This window comes from Salmo trutta, chromosome 28 (assembly GCF_901001165.1).
Source record: "Salmo trutta chromosome 28, fSalTru1.1, whole genome shotgun sequence".
NCBI classification, from domain to species: domain Eukaryota; kingdom Metazoa; phylum Chordata; class Actinopteri; order Salmoniformes; family Salmonidae; genus Salmo; species Salmo trutta.
The window spans coordinates 14,526,601-14,540,262 of NC_042984.1; the positions used below are offsets into that span (position 1 = coordinate 14,526,601).

Genomic DNA, 13,662 nt, shown 5'->3' on the forward strand with positions numbered 1-13,662 from the left:
AAATACTTTCAAGTACTACTTAGGTAGTTTTTTTTTGTTGGTATCTGTACTTTTATATTTTAGACAAATTTTACTTCTACATTCCTAAGAAAATAATGTACTTTTTACTCCATACATTTTCCCTGACACCCAAAAGTACTCATTACATTTTGAGTGCTTAGCAGGACAGGAAAATTGTCAAATTTACACACTTATCAAGAGAACATCCCTGGTTGTCCCTACTGCCTCTGATCTGGCGGATTCGCTAAACACACAGACCTCATTTACAAACGAAGCATGAGTTATAAGTATATTTCAGCAATTACATTTACTTTTGACACTTAAGTATATTCAAAACCAAATAATTTTAGACTTCAATAGTATTTTACTGGGCGACTTGTACTAGTGTCATTTTATATTAAGTTATCTTTACTTTTACTCAAATATGACAATTGGGTACTTTTTCCACTACTGCGCCCCAGTGAGTTCCTGGTTGTGTCCGAAATGGCACCCTATTTCCGATCTAGTGCACTACTGTTAACCAGAGCCCTATGTGGATAGGGAATAGAGTGCCATTTCAGATGCCCCTGTGTCTCACCATATGGGTGTCTTGGCTCATTAGCCTTGTTTTCCTCTAAACTCATTCTGCACCAGGAGAGAGAAGAACGTCTGGGGTTTCATGGATTACTTTCCCACAGTCTTTGGAAAATAACGTACCATTATCCTCATTCAACTTTGTGCCACAATAGTAAATCAATTATGATTTAGCAGCATGGGAAAAGGGCAAAATCCAATATGTGTGGGTTTTATGAAGATGAGTGCTTTGGACTGTTTATAGCAGCAGTTGTCTTCTAAAGCTGTTAACACCTGCTGCTGATGCCACCTCAGCTGTGATGTGTGGCTGAGTCCTACACACACACTGGGGAATCCCCTCACTGTTTAGGCTGGGTTGGGCATGTTTCTATAGTACACTCATTGTCATGTGTCTGGCTGACAGGGTGGGGTCATCTACACACATCTCTAATGCATTCTGGACAAGAGAAGAGAGTAAAAAGGAATGATTCATTTCAGTTCATTTACAGCTCTACTTCCACTCATGGACACCATTCATCTGCTGCTTTGCCCTCAAGTGTGTGTGAGATGCTTTGCCCTAAAGTGTGAAGCCACTATACTCTATTGTGGCCATGTGGTGTGGTTCCATTAAGAAGACACCGTGGGCCAAACATTGTCATTTAAACCTGGTCCACAGGGACTGATATTGACCCAGCTTTAGGCAGTCTGTAAGACACTGAACTATGCCTAGAAATAGAACAGACCGGCCTACTGTACAGGATGTATTCTACCTGTGTTGTGACATGATTTATCTTGTTTATGATGTTAACTTTGCCATCTGGTTTTGGGCGTCAAGTAGGGTTCTGCTTTGCCTTGACGAACCTGTGAAGCAAGATTAATATTGAACTGTCTGTTCTTTCCACATTACGTTTCGGGTAAAAAAGAAAATGAATGTCGTGCTCCTTAACGTCGTGCTTAAATAAATAAAAAGATCTTTGGCATACTATGGTTTTAGAATATTTTAAAACAACGTGAGTGGATGTGATGTCAGGGCTGAACTTGATGAGTTACAGTAGACTAGATTATGTAGGTTTTTATTCAGTGGGCCTGGGAGCAGCAAGTTATTCAGTGAAGCAGTGAGTTATTCCGGGAGCAGTAAGTTACTTGAATAGACACCTTGAGAATATGTGGAAGTTATGAAGGACTTTCTGGGTACCAGCTCGCTGGTCACCATAGCAGCACCCATCTGTAGCACGCACTCCAGTAGGTATATCTCTTTGGTCACCCCCAAAGCCAATTCCTTCTTCGGCTGCCTCTCCTTCCAGTTCTCTGCTGCCAACAACTGGAACGAACTACAAAAATCTCTGAAACTGGAAACACTTATCTCCCTCACTAGCTTTAAGCACCAGCTGTCAGAGCAGCTCACAGATTACTGCACCTGTACATAGCCCATCTATTATTTAGCCCAAACAACTACCTCTTCCCCTACTGTATTTATTTATTTTGCTCCTTTGCACCCCATTATTTCTATTTGCACTTTCTTCCACTGCAAATTTACCATTCCAGTGTTTTACTTGCTATATTGTATTTACTTTGCCACCATGGCCTTTTTTTGCCTTTACCTCCCTTATCTCACCTCATTTGCTCACATTGTATATAGACTTATTTTCTACTGTATTATTGACTGTTTGTTTTACTCCATGTGTAACTCTGTGTTGTTGTATGTGTCGAACTGCTTTGCTTTATCATGGCCAGGTCGCAATTGTAAATGAGAACTTGTTCTCAACTTGCCTACCTGGTTAAATAAAGGTAAAATAAATGAAGGACTTTCTGAGATATGGTGAGTTGTCATGTGAGGGACGATGGGTGAAGCCTCTGATGTCATTCTCCAACTGAAGGTCCTAAAGTGGAAGGGTTGTGTTCAGTAGGGTCGTTTTGAAACTGATCATTTCCAATGGAACTTGTCAATGATGGGTGCAACATGTTTTGCTACAGCGTGCGCTACTAAACACGACCCAGGCTGCACACTGTGACTCCACGCCCCCTGGGCCTCCCTGTCACAGATACTCCATTACAGCACTGCTCTGCTCACGCCACCACTCACTGCCAACACAATGATTCAAGTTATTGTTCAAGAAATGCAAATTAAATATCGAGTTGTTTTTGACAGTTGTGAAGTGTTGGCTCTGCTGCCTTTCAAGATTATCCTGCATCTAAGGCTTGTTTTGATTTAACAGTAACTTTTTAAAGTAGATTTACACATCAAGCTAGCTCGATTATCTATTGTTTTATTCATCAGTTCATTGTCACTTTGATGCTAATAGTTGCTTTTGTTTTATGCAGGCTTTGGTCATACCTTTTTTTTATCTCCTTGAGCTGTTAGAAAGATACAACAATTGAATGGGATTCGTGATGGGGAACAACACTTAGATACATATAAAAGAAAGTGTATCTGCCTTTCAACATGTTTCTACAGCATCAAGAGGGGGAAAATGGATTGTATTAAATTATCCCTTACTGATGGTCTGTACTCTGTAGCTATGGGAACAATTTGGCTTTACATAGTGAGCAATGAGGGCAGCTGCAGTTGTAAAGTGCTGAAAAGCCCTAGTGACACTTTTTTAAATAAAACTTGGCAATGATGTCAGAGCTTCAGCCTTCCTCCTCTCCTTCAGTCAGTCAGGGGAATGCCTTACTTGACAAACGCAAACTGCTGGAAGTTCTCTCTCCGCTCACGCCAGGCTAGCTTTCTGTCTCACGCCAGGCTAGCTTTCTGTCTCACGCCAGGCCAGCTTTCTGTCTCACGCCAGGCTAGCTTTCTGTCTCACGCCAGGCTAGCTTTCTGTCTCACGCCAGGCTAGCTTTCTGTCTCACGCCAGGCTAGCTTTCTGTCTCACGCCAGGCCAGCTTTCTGTCTCACGCCAGGCCAGCTTTCTGTCTCACGCCAGGCCAGCTTTTTGTCTCACGCCAGGCCAGCTTTTTGTCTCACGCCAGGCCAGCTTTTTGTCTCACGCCAGGCTAGCTTTCTGTCTCACGCCAGGCTAGCTTTCTGTCTCACGCCAGGCTAGCTTTCTGTCTCACGCCAGGCCAGCTTTTTGTCTCACGCCAGGCCAGCTTTTTGTCTCACGCCAGGCCAGCTTTTTGTCTCACGCCAGGCCAGCTTTTTGTCTCACGCCAGGCCAGCTTTCTGTCTCACGCCAGGCCAGCTTTCTGTCTCACGCCAGGCCAGCTTTCTGTCTCACGCCAGGCTAGCTTTCTGTCTCACGCCAGGCTAGCTTTCTGTCTCACGCCAGGCTAGCTTTCTGTCTCACGCCAGGCTAGCTTTCTGTCTCACAACTTGTACTACTCACTACCAGGGGAAATTAAGTCTTCACACCCAGCTCCGGCGGCCTCCTAAAAATATGAATATTGAAGTCCATCAAATTTGATTTGTCACGTGCCGAATACAACTGGTGTAGACCTTACAGTGAAATGCTTACTTACAAGCCCTTAACCAACATTGCAGTTTTAAGAAAAATACTCGGTTTAGTGTTCTTTCTGTTACCGATTTGGTAACAGAATGAAGCATTTTAATCACTTAAATCATAAACCAAATTGTTATCAGTAAAAACAGAAATTGATAGGTCTACCTTGTTACTTCTGTGAACTTTGATTATCCTTTGTCTTGCGGGGGAGAGATTAGAAAATATATTTTAAAATATGTGGGTTTTTGGTAACCGAATGACAATATTTCTTAAACTTACAGATTTTTTTCCAAGACCCCTTTTCCATCTGTTTGACCAGAAATCAAAGCCTTTGCTTATTCCACATTTTTGGGATGGAAAATGGTTGAAAAATGTATATGTCTTAATTTGTCAAAAATAAACTGTAGACTTCCATGAACTTCACATTTTAGTGCTCATGGGGAGTTTTACATGGAAAGGCCCATATACTGAGCTGGGGCACATACTCACCACAAGTATTCAATATACAAGGTTTTATTTATTTATATATGAAAGAAATGGGAGAACAGTGTAGGATAACAATACTAATCTGGCTCTCTGAAGGAAATACAACTCCCCAGTGTTGTGGAGTGGGCTGGTAGTCAATGCAGGCAGCAGCTGCTGAAGGCATGAGAACAGACAGCACCCAGACACTCCCAGTGTTTCATTGACACCCAGGCTTAGAGGAGGGACGGAGTGGAGGGAGGCACTGTGCCATAGCTGAGACATACTTGGCTATCTTTCCCAGAGAGAGCCTCAATGGACGGCTGCCTGCTTTACACATAGTCTTCTGGGTTCTGTAAAACTGGAGTTTGTGTAGCTACACTCTTCACTGCTGATTTATTTTGGTAAGCTGGAGAACTACCATATTTCTTTCTGAACATTCTGATTTGAATGTGTCATATGGTTTGCTATTTTTTTTAGAAAGGTTGTTTGGCTGGACAGGAATGTTAGGACATTTGAGTGTCCCATTTCTACTCAGCTGGTTGCTCATGGTTTCCTGTTTTGTTTTGCATCCTATTTCAGAAAATAATACATTTTATTCTGCTATTAAAATTGTCCTTCCTAATGGGCTGCTGTTTTGATCATTCTTATTGTCTCACTAACATGGTTAGTCTATAATAATGACATCTTAATGCCTTTTACTATAGCTTAAATATATCAAACAGATCCCCAAAGCAACCAGGCAGGAGAGAATAGTCACGCAAGATTATCTTGTTGCTATGAGAGACAGGCTACACATGACTGAATCCAACTATCTTTCCCCTCTGTCAATAAATGCAGTGAAATTTCCAAATTGGGCAGGATACAGCCTTAATGGGTTTAGAAGACAGCGAGGCGGTGTTCATTTGTGCGGGTTATTACAGATAATGTGAGCTTATTACACAGTGATTTAAAAGACTGGTGGGATTGGACCAGCCTCTCTCCCTAATGGATCAGTGAAAGCACTGCTGAGTCATTCATTCTATTCCCTGGCTTATCACAGGCTTTTGTTGATGATGATATTGGTGTGTGTGTGTGTGTGTGTGTGGCGGTCCTATTACATTATTTTATATAAACTCAGCAAAAAAAGAAACGACCTCTCACTGTCAACTGCGTTTATTTTCAGCAAACTTAACATGTGTAAATATTTATATGAACATAACAACATTCAACAACTAAGACATAAACTGAACAAGTTCCACAGACATGTGACTAACAGAAATTGAATAATGTGTCCCTGAACAAAGGGGGGGTCAAAATCAAAAGTAACAGTCAGTATCTGGTGTGGCCACCAGCTGCATTAAGTACTGCAGTGCATCTCCTCCTCATGGACTGCACCAGATTTGCCAGTTCTTGCTGTGAGATGTTACCCCACTCTTCCACCAAGGCACCTGCAAGTTCCTAGACATTTCTGGGGGTAATGGCCCTAGCCCTCACCCTCCGATCCAACAGGTCCCAGACGTGCTCAATGGGATTGAGATCCGGACTCTTCGCTGGCCATGGCAGAACACTGACATTCCTGTCTTGCAGGAAATCACAAACAGAACGAGCAGTATGGCTGGTGGCATTGTCATGCTGGAGGGTCATGTCAGGATGAGCCTGCAGGAAGGGTACCACATGAGGGAGGAGGATGTCTTCCCCATAATTGCATGTAATGACAACAAGCTCAGTCCGATGATGCTGTGACACGCTGCCCCAGACCACGACGGACCCTCCAACTCCAAATCGATCCCGCTCCAGAGTACAGGCCTCGGTGTAACGCTCATTCCTTTGACGATAAACGCAAATCCGACCATCCCTACTGAGACAAAACCGCGACTCGTCAGTGAAGAGCACTTTTTGCCAGCCCTGTCTGGTCCAGCGACGGTGGGTTTGTGCCCATAGGCGACGTTGTTGCCGGTGATGTCTGGTGAGGACCTGCCTTACAACAGGTCTACAAACACTCCGTTCAGCCTATTGCCGGCAGTCTGAGCACTGATGGAGGGATTTTGCATTCCTGGTGTAACTCGGACAGTTGTTGTTGCCTTCCTGTCCCGCAGGTGTGATGTTCGGATGTACCGATCCTGTGCAGGTGTTGTTACACATGGTCTGTCACTGCGAGGACGATCAGCTGTCCGTTCAGTCTCCATCTGTAGTGCTGTCTTAGGCGTCTCACAGTTCTGACATTGCAATTTATTGCCCTGTCCACATCTGCAGTCCTCATGACTCCTTGCAGGATGTCTAATAGGCTGACCACATGCGAGCGTTGCAAAATAAATTTTGCAATCTATGTTATTCAATTATTGCACCCACACTGCTCGCGTGCGTCAACGAGCGTCTGCGTTGCCAAGGGCTAAAAAAAGAACTCCTACCCACGTGCCATCTATTTCACCTTTATTTAACCAGATAGGCAAGTTGAGAACAAGTTCTCATTTACAATTGCGACCTGGCCAAGATAAAGCAAATGCGTTTGACACATACAACAACACAGAGTTACACATGGAGTAAAACAAACATACAGTCAATAATACAGTAGAAAAATAAGTCTATAGACAATGTGAGCAAATGAGGTGAGATAAGGGAGGTAAAGGCAAAAAAAGGCCATGGTGGCAAAGTAAATACAATATAGCAAGTAAAACACTGGAATGGTAGATTTGCAGTGGAAGAAAGTGCAAAATATAAATGATGGGGTGCAAAGGAGCAAATAAATAAATAAATACAGTAGGGGAAGAGGTAGTTGTTTGGGCTAAATTATAGATGGGCTATGTACAGGTGCAGTAATCTGTGAGCTGCTCTGACAGCTGGTGCTTAAAGCTAGTGAGGGAGATAAGTGTTTCCAGTTTCAGAGATTTTTGTAGTTCGTTCCAGTCATTGGCAGCAGAGAACTGGAAGGAGAGGCGGCCAAAGGAGGAATTGGCTTAGGGGGTGACCAGTGAGATTTACTTGCTGGAGCGCGTGCTACAGGTGGGTGCTGCTATGGTGACCAGCAGGCTGAGATAAGGGGGGACTTTACCTAGCAGGGTCTTGTAGATGACCGGGAGCCAGTGGGTTTGACGACGAGTATGAACCGAGGGTCAGCCAACGAGCGCGTACAGGTCGCAGTGGTGGATAGTATATGGGGCTTTGGTGACAAAACGGATGGCACTGTGATAGACTGCATCCAATTTATTGAGTAGGGTATTGAAGGATATTTTGTAAATGACATCGCCGAAGTTGAGGATCGGTAGGATGGTCAGTTTTATGAGGGTATGTTTGGCAGCATGAGTGAAGGATGCTTTGTTGCAAAATAGGAAGCCAATTCTAGATTTAACTTTGGATTGGAGATGTTTGATGTGAGTCTGGAAGGAGAGTTTACAGTCTAACCAGACACCTAGGTATTTGTAGTTGTCCACATATTCTAAGTCAGAACCGTCCAGAGTAGTGATGCTGGATGGGCGGGCAGGTGCAGGCAGCGATCGGTTGAAGAGCATGCATTTAGTTTTACTTGTATTTAAGAGCAGTTGGAGGCCACGGAAGGAGGGTTGTATGGCATTGACGCTCGTCTGGAGGGTTGTTAACACGGTGTCCAAAGAAGGGCCAGAAGTATACAGAATGGTGTCGTCTGCGTAGAGGTGGATTAGAGACTCACCAGCAGCAAGAGCGACATCATTGACGTATACAGAGAAAAGAGTCGGCCCAAGAATTGAGACTGCCAGAGGTCCGGACAACAGGCTCTCCGATTTGACACACTGAACTCTATCAGAGAAGTAGTTGGTGAACCAGGCGAGGCAATCATTTCAGAAACCAAGACTATTGAGTCTGCCGATGAGGATGTGGTGATTGACAGAGTCAAAAGCCTTGGCCAGGTCAATGAATACGGCTGCACAGTATTGTTTCTTATCAATGGCGGTTAAGATATCGTTTAGGACCTTGAGCGTGGCTGAGGTGCACCCATGACCAGCTCTGAAACCAGATTGCATAGCGGAGAAGGTGCGGTGGGATTCGAAATGATCAGTAATCTGTTTGTTGACTTGGCTTTCGAAGACCTTAGAAAGGCAGGGTAGAATAGATATAGGTCTGTAGCAGTTTGGGTCAAGAGTGTCCCCCCCTTTGAAGAGGGGGATGACTGCAGCTGCTTTCCAATCTTTGGGCATCTCAGACGACACGAAAGAGAGGTTGAACAGGCTAGTAATAGGGGTTGCAACAATTTCGGCAGATCATTTTAGAAGGAAAGGGTCCAGATTGTCTAGCCCGGCTGATTTATAGGGGTCCAGATTTTACAGCTGTTTCAGAACATCAGCTGACTGGATTTGGGAGAAGGAGAAATGGGGAGGCTTGGGTGAGTTGCTGTGGGGGGTGCAGTGCTCTTGTGCTGTAGCCAGGTGGAAAGCATGGCCAGCCGTAGAAAAATGCTTATTGAAATTCTCAATTATAGTGGATTTATCGGTGGTGACAGAGTTTCCTATCCTCAGTGCAGTGGGCAGCTGGGAGGAGGTGCTCTTATTCTCCATGGACTTTACAGTGTCCCAGAACTTTTTTGAGTTTGTGTTGCAGGAAGCAAATTTCTGCAAATTTCTGCCTTGGCTTTTGTAACTGCCTGTGTATATTGGTTTCTAACTTCCCTGAAAAGTTGCATATCATGGGGGCTGTTCGATGCTAATGCAGAACGCCACAGGATGTTTTTGTGTTGGTTAAGGGCAGTCAGGTCTGGAGAGAACCAAGGGCTATATCTGTTCCTGGTCCTAAATATCTTGAATGAGGCATGCTTATTTAAGATGGTGAGGAAGGCATTTAAAAAAAATAACCAGGCATCCTCTACCGACGGGATGAGGTCAATATCCTTCCAGGATACCCGGCCAGGTCGATTAGGTGTAGTAATACTATGGAAGTTTAGATGCCAATCACCATATAAGTTCAAAGATGAAAAAGCCTGGAAGGAGGAGAGATGACAGGAAATGATTCGGTTGACCGTTTTATGTGTGGATTAATTGTCAGAGTAGAGGACCTTGTGCATTTCAGGTAAAATAACAACTCAATGTTTATAACCCAGGACAAATTAATTGTTTTGATATTCAAATTGATATTCAAATTGTTTTGATATTTTAACCTGCGTGTCGTGATCGCGTTTGGTGTAGGGGGACAAAATAAATGTATGCACGATGGCGCACGTGTGCCTCCGGTTTGGGTTCCGTGTAAGGCACATTCACTCAGATGAGCAGGGACCCTGGGCATCTTTCTTTTGGTGTTTTTTTCAGAGTCAGTAAAAAGGCCTCCTTTAGTGTCCAAAGTTTTCATAACTGTGACCTTAATTGCCTACCGTCTGTAAGCTGTTAGTGTCTTAATGACCGTTCCACAGGTGCATGCTCATTAATTGTTTCTAGTTCATTGAACAAGCATGGGAAACAGTGTTTAAACCCTTTACAATGAAGATCTGTGAAGTTATTTGGATTTTTCCGAATTATCTTTGAAAGACAGGGTCCTGAAAAAGGGACGTTTTCTTTTTTTTCTGAGTTTAGATGTTATGTCACATACACCTTATGGGTGCAGTAAAATGTGTGGTTTTACAGGGTTAGCCATAGTTGTACAGGGTCAGCCATAGTTGTACAGCACCCCTGGAGCAAATTAGGGTTAAGTGCGTTGTTCAAGGGCACATAGGGGGGAAAGAATTACCTTGTCGGTTCGGCTGTTCGAACCGGCAACCGTTCAGTTACTGGCCCAACGCTCTAACCGCTAGGCTACCTGCTGTTGTCTTATCTGCGATGTTCATATACTGTAAACAAATCCCTTTATCCAATCGTGAGCCCCCCACTATCACACTAGGGATATATTCTTTATGGAGCCAATGAAAGCCCACCCCTCTTTTTCTGAGAATCACAGCTTGTTCAGAGATTCATAGGACATTGTAAACGCACATTAGTGTCTAGAGGCGCTAAACTAACAGGTCACTTATTGATGTGTAGCGATTTCCTGTAGAGGATTAAGGAGGAGTTTGTCTGGGCTGAAAGCACACCTGTGACATTCCTTTTGGTAGTGTTTAGAAGCTGCAGCTGGGTCCAGTTTCCTCTCCTGCTCTGCCCTTTCAGGACACAGAGCCTCCTTTATGAAGCGGTCTATTGGCTAATATATTGAGTTACCATTGATTTTTAAACTGTAACTTATGCGTAAACAAACTTCAACCATAGACCGGAAATGCAATTTGTGAACTGAGGTAAAACCTGGTTGCAGTTAGGGCTGAGTGATACGGCCTAAAAGTCATATCTACATTTTTTTTTAAAAGTCAAACTTTATATAAATTTCGTTTTTTTCTCTAAATAAGCTTTGTTGTACAATTTCAAAGGTCAAACACACTGCATTTTAAAACGGTCAGCAATAATGTCATACCTAGGCTAAATCTACACTCCGGTCAAAAGTTTTAGAGCACCTACTCATTCAAGGGTTTTTCTTTATTTTGACTATTTTCTACATTGTAGAATAATAGTGAAGACATCAAAACTATGAAATAACACATATGGAATCATGCAGTAACCAAAAAAGTGTTAAACGAATCAAAATATATTTTATTTTTGAGATTCTTCAAATAGCCACCATTTGCCTTGATGACAGCTTTGCACACTCTTAACCAGCTTCATGAGGTAGTCACCTGCAATGCATTTCAATTAACAGGTGTGCCTTGTTAATTTGTGGAATTTCTTTCCTTCTTAATACGTTTGAGCCAACCAGTTGTGTTGTTTAACCAGTTAAGAACAAATTCTTATTTGCAATGACGGCCTAATCCGAACGACGCTGGGCCAATTGTGCGCCGCCCTATGGGACTCCCAATCACGGCCGGATGTGATGCAGCCTGGATTCAAACCAGGTACTGCAGTGACCCCTCTTGCACTGAGATCCAGTGTCTTAGACCACTGCGCCACTCGGGAGCCCTTGGGAGGTAGGGGTGGTATACAGGAGAGAGCCCTATTTCCATATTTTCTCAAGAACAGCTCAAATAAGCAAAGAGAAATGACAGTCCATCATTACTTTAAGACATGAAGGTCAGTCAATATGGAAAATCTCAAGAACTTTAAAAGTTTCTTCAAGTGCAGTCGCAAAAACCATCAAGCGCTATGATGAAACTGGCTCTCTTGTTCAGAAGTCTTATGGCTTGGGTGTAGAAGCTGTTAAGGAGCCTTTTGGTCCTAGATAATGTAGGAGGCAGCATAGAAAATGAACACCGGTCTCATAAACAATCTCTCAAGCACAAGCCCACGTGCTTGTGCAAGTAGCCAACTAATATTTATATTTCAAGTTGTGCCAACTTGGATCTTTGTATAATTTCACAAGCTCTGAATTCAACTAACAAGTCATAACAGTTGAGTTGTTATGAACACAAAATTCTGTCCGTCTCAACTGTTTGAACAGCATGCTAGCCTATCCACTTTGTTCAGATGTTGAAAACAAGTGGCATACCTTTTTTTCTCAGAATGAGAACGAGTTGCCAATTCCTTAATTGTTTTATGCTAACTTCACATTTATAAAACAGACTAAACAGCTAGTATAAACATCTTTATTTGACAGAAATGTTGCTAGCGATACGTGGTACCGTGACAAACTGAGCATTAATTTTCCAGAATGCGAGAGGTTTCACTCTCGCAAAAAGTTTTCCAAGATAAGCCCAATGCGGTTATTTGGAACCTAAGCTTGTCGCCAGTTTTCACGCCTTTGGAGCAACGATTCCTATTGTTATAGGCTGACCACACCGCTCGCGTCGCGTGCGTTGCAAAATACATTTTGAAATCTATGTTATTCAATTATTGCACCCACACTGCTCGCACGCGTCAACGAGGGTCTGCGTTGCCAAGGGCTAAAATAGAAGTCATTCCTATTTCTGATGCAGATCGAGCTGCATGTCCTGCCTCTTCCATCTCCTCATTGGTTTATAGAAGCAGGTACCCACGTGCCATCTCCTCATTGGTTAAACCCACGTGGGTGATTGAAAGACGAACTGTTGCCGGTTGTCGTGGTAATTACTATGAATGTTTAGATGCCAATCACCATGTAAGTTAAAAGATGAAAAGGCCTGGAAGGAGGAGAGATGACTAGAAACGATTCGGTTGACCATTTTTATGTGTGGATTAATTGTCGGAGTAGAGGACCTTGTGCATTTCAGGTAAAATAACAACCCCATGTTTATATCCCAGGACAAATTAGCTAGCAACAGCAAGCTAACTAAATAGGACAAATCAGCTAGCAAGTGCAAGCTAACTAGCTAAATTGCCATAAATGTGTAATGCTTTTCGGACTGTCCCCAAATTAATGTCATTGGTTCAGAGTTTGTTTTGATATTTTAACCTGCGTGTCATGATCGTGTTTGGTGTAGGGGGACAAAATAAATGTATGCACAATGGCGCACGCGCACAGCCGGTTTGGGTTCCGTGTTAGGCTGGAGACATGAGCATCTCATCATTATATACAAATATCTGGTGTTAATGGGAAGGTGCACAGCACGGAAGGAGCGAACGAGACGAGACAAAAGACAAACGCTCATAAAAACAAAAAGGACAAACACTTGATTCTGTGATACAGGCATTTGTGATATTGCGCAAAAACATACATTCGAACGAATCAAATTAATTAAATATATCGCCCAGCCTCAAGCAGTTCGTGCCATACATTATAATAACACGTGTATGTAGATGATGGACAACACACACACCATAGTTTCAATAAGATGCTGCAGCGTTCCTCCACAGCGGAGGGAGGCTTTAGTATAGAGCACAGCAGAGTTATTGTGTGTGCATTCCTGTGTGTGTGGCTGAAAATCAGCATGTCTGGGCAAGACCTCAGACCACAGAATGGTAATTTAAGGTCCCATACACTGTCGCTAGGCAGACTATAACAACCAACCACCATTCAAGATACAGAGCTGCATTAGCTAGTTTGTAATGTTGGTCTAAAGTACATTAAAACAGGATTTCTGTCGGCAGAGGAAATAGATGAGTGGATGTTTCTCTCTGATGTAAAGCTGTGCATTAGCTTAATGGCATACAGTGGTGCAAGTTATGGTGCAATAAGGGCAATTCCACGTGAGTGACATTTCCCGGTGTGCTGTCCTCTCCTGGAGGGGAGAACGGACCTAGCCCCTCAGACCACGGCCATTTGACTGGTACACCTAATTGACTTGAATGGGAATGGCCATTCTAGTAATTCTATGGGACTGTCTATCTGCACA

General features: G+C 43.2%; 1 protein-coding gene across 2 annotated transcripts in view; it reads left to right on the top strand.

Moving 5' to 3' along the window:
* The window catches only part of LOC115165578 (cAMP-dependent protein kinase inhibitor gamma), a 42,136-nt gene that overhangs the window by 23,538 nt on the left and 4,936 nt on the right, over positions 1–13,662 (top strand). The window contains exon 1 of one of the 2 annotated variants that reach the window (XM_029718777.1): positions 4,731–4,861. The exons of the other annotated variant lie outside the window; for it this stretch is intronic. The gene's annotated coding sequence lies outside the window, so the exon portion shown is untranslated. Of the gene's footprint in view, positions 1–4,730; positions 4,862–13,662 lie in introns of those variants that run through there. 2 annotated transcript variants of the gene reach the window in all.